Genomic DNA, 6,422 nt, shown 5'->3' with positions numbered 1-6,422 from the left:
AGAAAGAGTAAAGAAGGCAGCTTACCATCAACCATCTCTTCAATCTCGCCAAAGCCGGCAGTCAGCATTGCCTCATTGTCGGTACAGGCAGAGCGCTCGGTCTCGAACTCAGCAAGGAGACCGGCCTCCTTGTCCTCCGCCTCCTTCTGGGTCTTCTTGAGAAGCTCCGCCTGCTCCGCCAGTTGCATGACCAGCCGGTCACGCTCTTCGGCCAGCTTGCTGCAGTCCGCCTCCTTGGCACGTAGCGTGGTGTTGGCTTCGCCCAGCTGCTGCTGCAGGGCGGCATTGGCCTCTGCAAAAGTAGAAGAAGAAAAAGACATCAACAATCAACAAGGAGAAATACAGTTGCCGGGGAGATCCGGCCCGACTCCTCAGCAGTCGGCCCGAATCTCGAGGACTACAGCCCACGGGTGCACCAGCGCGCCCCCGCGGAGAAGAAGTTATCACTAGCTACTAAGAAGAGGTACAGTCGCCGGGGAGATTCGGCCCGACTGCTCAGCAGTCGGCCCGAATCTCGGGGACTACAGCCCGCGGGTGCGCCAGCGCACCCCCGCAGAGAAAGAAAACAAAGACTTACTCCAGCTTTCCGACAAGTCGGCGGTCCGATGATTCAGCTCCGGGACTTTGGAGTTGAAGGCGGCCGCGCGGAGGTTATGATAATCCCGCAGTGAAGATATCAGACAATGTTAGTACTCGGAGCTCACCAATTAAAGTTCCGAGCCGCCTACTCAGCAGCCGGCCCGAAACTCGGGGACTACACCCGGTAGGTGCGCTGGCGCGCCCCCACAGAGAAATACAAGAATTAAGATGAAGAAGCATACCCGGACGACGGTTCGCGACTCCAGGAACGCTTGGTTGCACCGCTTCAGGGCATCGGCCTCAACCCCGAGTTTGCCTTGGATGTCCAGGATCACCTGATTCAAAGGGCTCCTCCCGCCTCCCCGCACCCAATCAGCGGGGGCGGCGTTGGTCGCCTCGGCGTCCGGGATCGAAGAGCTCGCGGCCGCGGCCTCCAGTGGGCGTGGCGCCGAAGCCGCCTTTGCAAACCGGCGGCGTGATGGTGTGCGGACCTCGGGAGTCGGGCCCGTCACCATCTCGTCTCCGGCTGGCGGCACCGGCGGGTCCGCCGGCTGTTTGTCCCGCGCCCCTCCAGATGGTGGTGGTGGAGGCACGACCACGTCCGGCATGAAAACATCGCCGCCGTCCCTCTCCATGATCGGGTGCTCGTCGCCGGCTCCCCCCGTCGGCGCCACAAACTCTGGTGATGGCGGCGCGGAGTTCAGGGGGATGACGAATAACGCCGACTGGCGGCGCGCGGCCTCTTCAGCCTGCTCCTTCGCCGCGATAGCAGCCTCGACCTCCGCCAACTTCTTCAAGGCGGCGGTTCAGCCTTGTCCGCCTCCGCCTTCTCCTGACGGGCGGCTTCCTGCTCCTCGCGCACCTCCCGTGCATTTCGCTCCCGTGCCTCCCGGAGGTCGGCGGCCGGATCAACTCGCCGGGTGGTGGTGGAAGTCTCCGCCGACCTAACGATGGAGGCGGCGGCTGACTTCTCAAGAGAGAGCGGGGCCCTAAGTCAAGGAAGAAGAAGAGGGGAAGCTCAGAACGAATCAACAAGAAAGAAGAGCGCAAGAAAAAGATACTTACGCCGACACCATGGGAGGCACCTTCGGGAGCTTCTGAAACTTGGCCGCCTTCACTACGGCCTCCTTCCGCCTGGTCGCAGCGGTCGGGTTCTTTGTTTTCTTCGGCACGGTGCCAAACAAGACGGCGCCTTGTTTACGCTTACGCGTGCCGCCTCGACCAGTCGGCTCGACGGAGGGGCCCGCGTCCGCCCTGCTGGCACCCCGCATAGGGCGCAGCTCGTCTTCCTCCTCATCATCGTCAGGCCAAGTCTCGATGCCGCCTTCTTCGGAGCCGCCGGCTTCGTAGACGCCGCCTGTCGCGGTGTCCTCCAAGGCGGCCGCCCCCAAGTCGGAGTCGTCCATGTCGCTTACCGCCCGGTCCGGTTCGTAGTCGCCACCCGCCCCTACATGGCGGCCGTTGCTTCTGACATGTAGATCTGTTTCAAATGGTGAGATGCCGGCGGATCAAGACCAAGATCAAGACTAAGACGAGTATCGAAAAGAAAGAATTGAGAAACTTACCGCAGGCGGCGGCTCGGTGCGGGAGTATGGCCGCTTGCCGAAGCGCCAACACCCCTCCACCTAGAGGCCTGAGATCTCGTTTACCAAGTTTGCAACCTGGGCAGCCGGCATCTCCTTGGTACTCAGTCGGCACGGGTCGTGATGCCCGCTCATGCGGCTGATCAAGTGAGGCCGGCCTTGGAGTGGGAGAACCCGGCGCGCGACGAAGGCAACCAACAAGTCGGACGCCTTGAGGCCTTCGGCGTCGGTCAGCTCCTGGAGTCGTTGGATGGCAGCGGCGCAGTCTGCTGACACCGGCTTCAGCTTGTAGCCCCAGCTGGCCCGAGGCTCAGCCAGCGGACCGGCTTCATAAGCCGGTAGGTTGATGAAGTCGATGGCCGGGTCCACGTTCTCCACATAGAAGTAAGATTGCTGCCACATATTGACCGATTGTGGCAGCTTGATGGTGGGGAAGGCATTCTTCGGCAACGGCCGGCGCACCGCGATGAAGGCACCACAGGGCAGCCACCTCCCGGACGGAGGTGCCCAGCTTGGTGTAGAAGAACGCTCCCCACAACTTGATGGTGGGGAGGATGATGAGATAGCCTTCGCACATCATGACAAAGGCGGACAGGAGCATCACGGTGTTGGGCGTGATGTTGTGAGGCTGGAGGTGATAAATCTCGAGGAACAAGCGGAGAAAGCCGTTCGCCGGCAGGCCAAAGCCACGGATGAAGTGCAAGCGGAAGATGGCCCACTCGCCCTACCCCAGCGCCGGCGAGATCTCCTCCGTCGGCAGCACGCGCGCCTTCACATAGCCCGTGCCAGGAAGACGCCGTGTCTCGCGGAGGAAGGTGATGTGATCCTCATTGACATTTGACCTGTCCCAGTCTCCTCCCCACTCGCGCGCCATGGAGAGCTCGACGAAGAAAATAGCGCGGCGGGGGAGCTAGGGATGGTGCGGGGCCTAGAGGGCTCGGGGCGGATGAACTCAACAGAGACGAACAGCGATAGTGCTCCGGCGTGGCTCGGGGGCACTGCGGCAAGAGGAAGAAGTAGGAGGCAAAAGCGGGTTGGAGGGGCACGCGTGCTCCGCCGCTCCCTCTCCTCCCCCTGCTTATAGCCTACGGGCTATGAAGCCGAGGGGGCGGGCGTGGGATCGTGGGATTAACTGTGCCCACGACCCCACGTTCCCACCTTTATCACGCGAGTTACTGCACGCAGTAACTCCGCGGAGAAACTCAACCGCCCGCCTCGGCCGCAGCAGATCCGCTCGCGTGCCGAGCCCGGTGGTGGCGGGCCCAGCCTACAGTCGTGTCCCATCGCGCGCATGGGCTGGCAGGCTGGCCCAGCTGGTTGACGCAACGTGGCAAGCCCACGACGGGCAGTGGGCCTAGAAGCTTAGCTAACATGCCACCTAGTTCCCACTATTGCGTTCGAAGTTGCAGACAAATCCGACTGGACGTGGCCGACTGCTACCAGGCGGCTTGCCAGGAGTCCGATGAAGCTTCCGTCCAGATCACTCGGGGAAAGAAACTGTTGAGGCTCCTCGGCCCCTCGGCTGCGGCACCTCACCAGCTTCGGGGACTACTGTCGGAGTAATGGGCCATGGGTAGCCTAACCCGAGTCCCCGAACCTTTCAAGACATCGGGGCTGGCTGCGCCCCTCAAGACGTCAAGATGAAGCGCCGCCTTCTGGTGGCCGGCTGGCTGAGCGGCCGGCTTCTAGAAGACGGCCACGCTCAGGAAGGCGGCACCAAGACAGGCCAACTCCTAGCAGGTGGCCTCCAGAGAGGCCGGCTCCTAGCAGTCGGCCCACGACGCCCTCAAAGTCTGCGCCCCCATTAAGAAGACAAGACAGTGCAAGGCTATAGTGTAGCCCATCACCCCCGTATCCAGGGCTGGGCATGGCCACAGTGCTCCGTACAGGCGGAGATCTCCGCCTGGCGCGGCACTATTGCCACTCCGCCCCTGACGTCATTCCTGTCAGGCAGAGCCCTGCTCCCATGACCGCCTATCTGTACGGCCTGAAGACGGCCGGCCCTACCAGGCAGCGAGAGCCCGAAAGACGGCGAAAGCCTCACCAGTCGGACCCAAGGGAGGCCGGCTCCTAGCAGGCAGCCTGTTCCTCCCTCGGGGCCGTTGCACCATTAACCAGATAAGACCCGGAGTGGCTACAGTGATCTCCCGCAAGGCGGCGAGACTGTAGCCACGCTCCTCTGACCAAGCAAACGTCATTGGCATCACGGCTACAGTAATGAGCAGCCGGCAAGACCCGCGAGCGGCGGGAGCGGCCTGTCGGCTCCGTACCAGACCAGACGGCGGGACCCACCAGGCGGCGGGCCCCAGTAGCCGGCGGAGAAGCCGGCGACCAGAGAGACTGACAGCCGGGTCCAACACCCGGCTAAATTACCATTGCACCCCTGGGGGGTAGGCCTATATAAACCCCCCAGGGCACCCATGCAAAGGGTTCGAACCTGTTAGAATTAGACTCACACGTAGGGGAAGAAGAGAGCAAGATGTGCCTTCTTCTACCTCCAGCATACAGCTCGAGGAGCACAGCTGTACCCACTAGTGCCTTAGTGATCATCTGGAGACCCCGCAGAGTAGGACTAGGGGTGTTAACTCCTAGGAGAGCCCCAAACCTTGGTAAAGTGCGCCGGCGTTCGTGTCTACGCCTCATCCCACTTTTAGGCACCAGCGACGTTCTACTCGCTCCCACCATGATCAGCCATCCATTGGCATATGTCGCACCCAACCCCCGACAAGCCCATTGTTAATGTGGCCTAGTTTTAAAAAATAGGTTATTGCGACCACTAGCAAACCGCGGAAAAAGAACTGCACTGACTACAAGAAAACAAATAAACAAGACAATAAGGAAATAAATAAGCAAGCAACTTACGCTAGGCTATCACGGCTATTACACATATTACATCCACTGGGCATCAAAGTTCGCCACAAGTGCAAATATAGGGAACAAAGCAGCATATAAACACTGCAGCAAAACAAGTCCAGAACTAAAACCACTTCAGAAGAGCTCAAGAAACAATATCCTGGGTACCCATAATGCGGGCAAGATGCTTAGCAAGCTTATTAACTTTCTCTTGTTTGGCGCTTAAATCCTCCAGCACTTGCTATTGCACTAGATAGTATGCATCTGAATTCTGCAGGGACTTACTCAGTCCTTCGGCTTCCTGGCGCATAACATCTGATCGATGTCTTTCAACTTGAAGTTGAGACTCAAGAAGCCGAACTGATTCAGGCGGCGAGTTCGAAGAGCTGGTGCCAGCAGCAGTAGCCAGTAACTCGAACACTACATCAAGACATGACTTTGGGGTTGTCTCAGTGTCTTCAATATAGTTTTTATCAGCTTTCTTGGAGAACAACAGGGATATCTCACTATCTTGAACCTTATCTGCATTAATTCCTTTACCATTGCATAACGGGGTACTCTTCTCCAATATTTTATCCGCATTCTAAAAGAGAAACAAACAAACACATCACAGGTTTACAATGTAGTATATGAAACTCATTTTGGTAAACCTGTTCAGTAGTAAGGTGGACAGGATAACAACATGAAACAAACATATATCTATGTAGTATGGTCACTGTATGGTCTATATCATTCTAGTTTATGTTGCCAAATCAAGATAGATACAGTTCGAATCATATCTATTTAAGACAAAGTAGCATAGACGGAATATAAGTGTGGGAAACTACACAGCAATAACAACACTTGTAATGTGCATGGCATGAGAACATAACTGTTTATTCAAATGAAACTGAAATCAACATAGAGCAAGTTACAACGGCAAACACGTTAAAGAAACAGGTTTAAAACATACCTGTTGCGCCATTGGAGTTTCAATTGCATCCTTCAAATTTTAAATTAGTTAGTATGAGTAAATACAGTGATGCAAGAGCAAAGTAGTATGAACCGTAGCTACGGAACCTGACCTGAGAACAATTCTTCTTCTGATTTAAGTGTTGACTTGGGGTTCGGAGTTGTGGTCCTCGTGCTTTGGGCACTGCAGTTGCCTTACTAACTGATCGTGCTTGGGTGCTCTGTGGTGGAGACAGTGCTGTGTCAACGGGAACTGGGTTACTATCTGCTGGGGTTGGGGTTAGAAGGGGTGTAGCTGGTTCTCTGTCCAACTAGGTAGGGGTACAATCTACGTGAGTCTTGGTTATGTGTGGTGGGGCTGGTTCTTGGGCAAGTACAACCGTGGTTCTATCTCCATCGACAGGTAGCATGATCTTTTCTGAAGACCGCGTGTTTTTACTCCCACAGATACTGCCA

Source organism: Aegilops tauschii, chromosome 7 (genome assembly GCF_002575655.3).
Source record: "Aegilops tauschii subsp. strangulata cultivar AL8/78 chromosome 7, Aet v6.0, whole genome shotgun sequence".
Lineage (NCBI taxonomy): Eukaryota > Viridiplantae > Streptophyta > Magnoliopsida > Poales > Poaceae > Aegilops > Aegilops tauschii.
Note: the sequence above shows the minus strand (reverse complement) of the source record.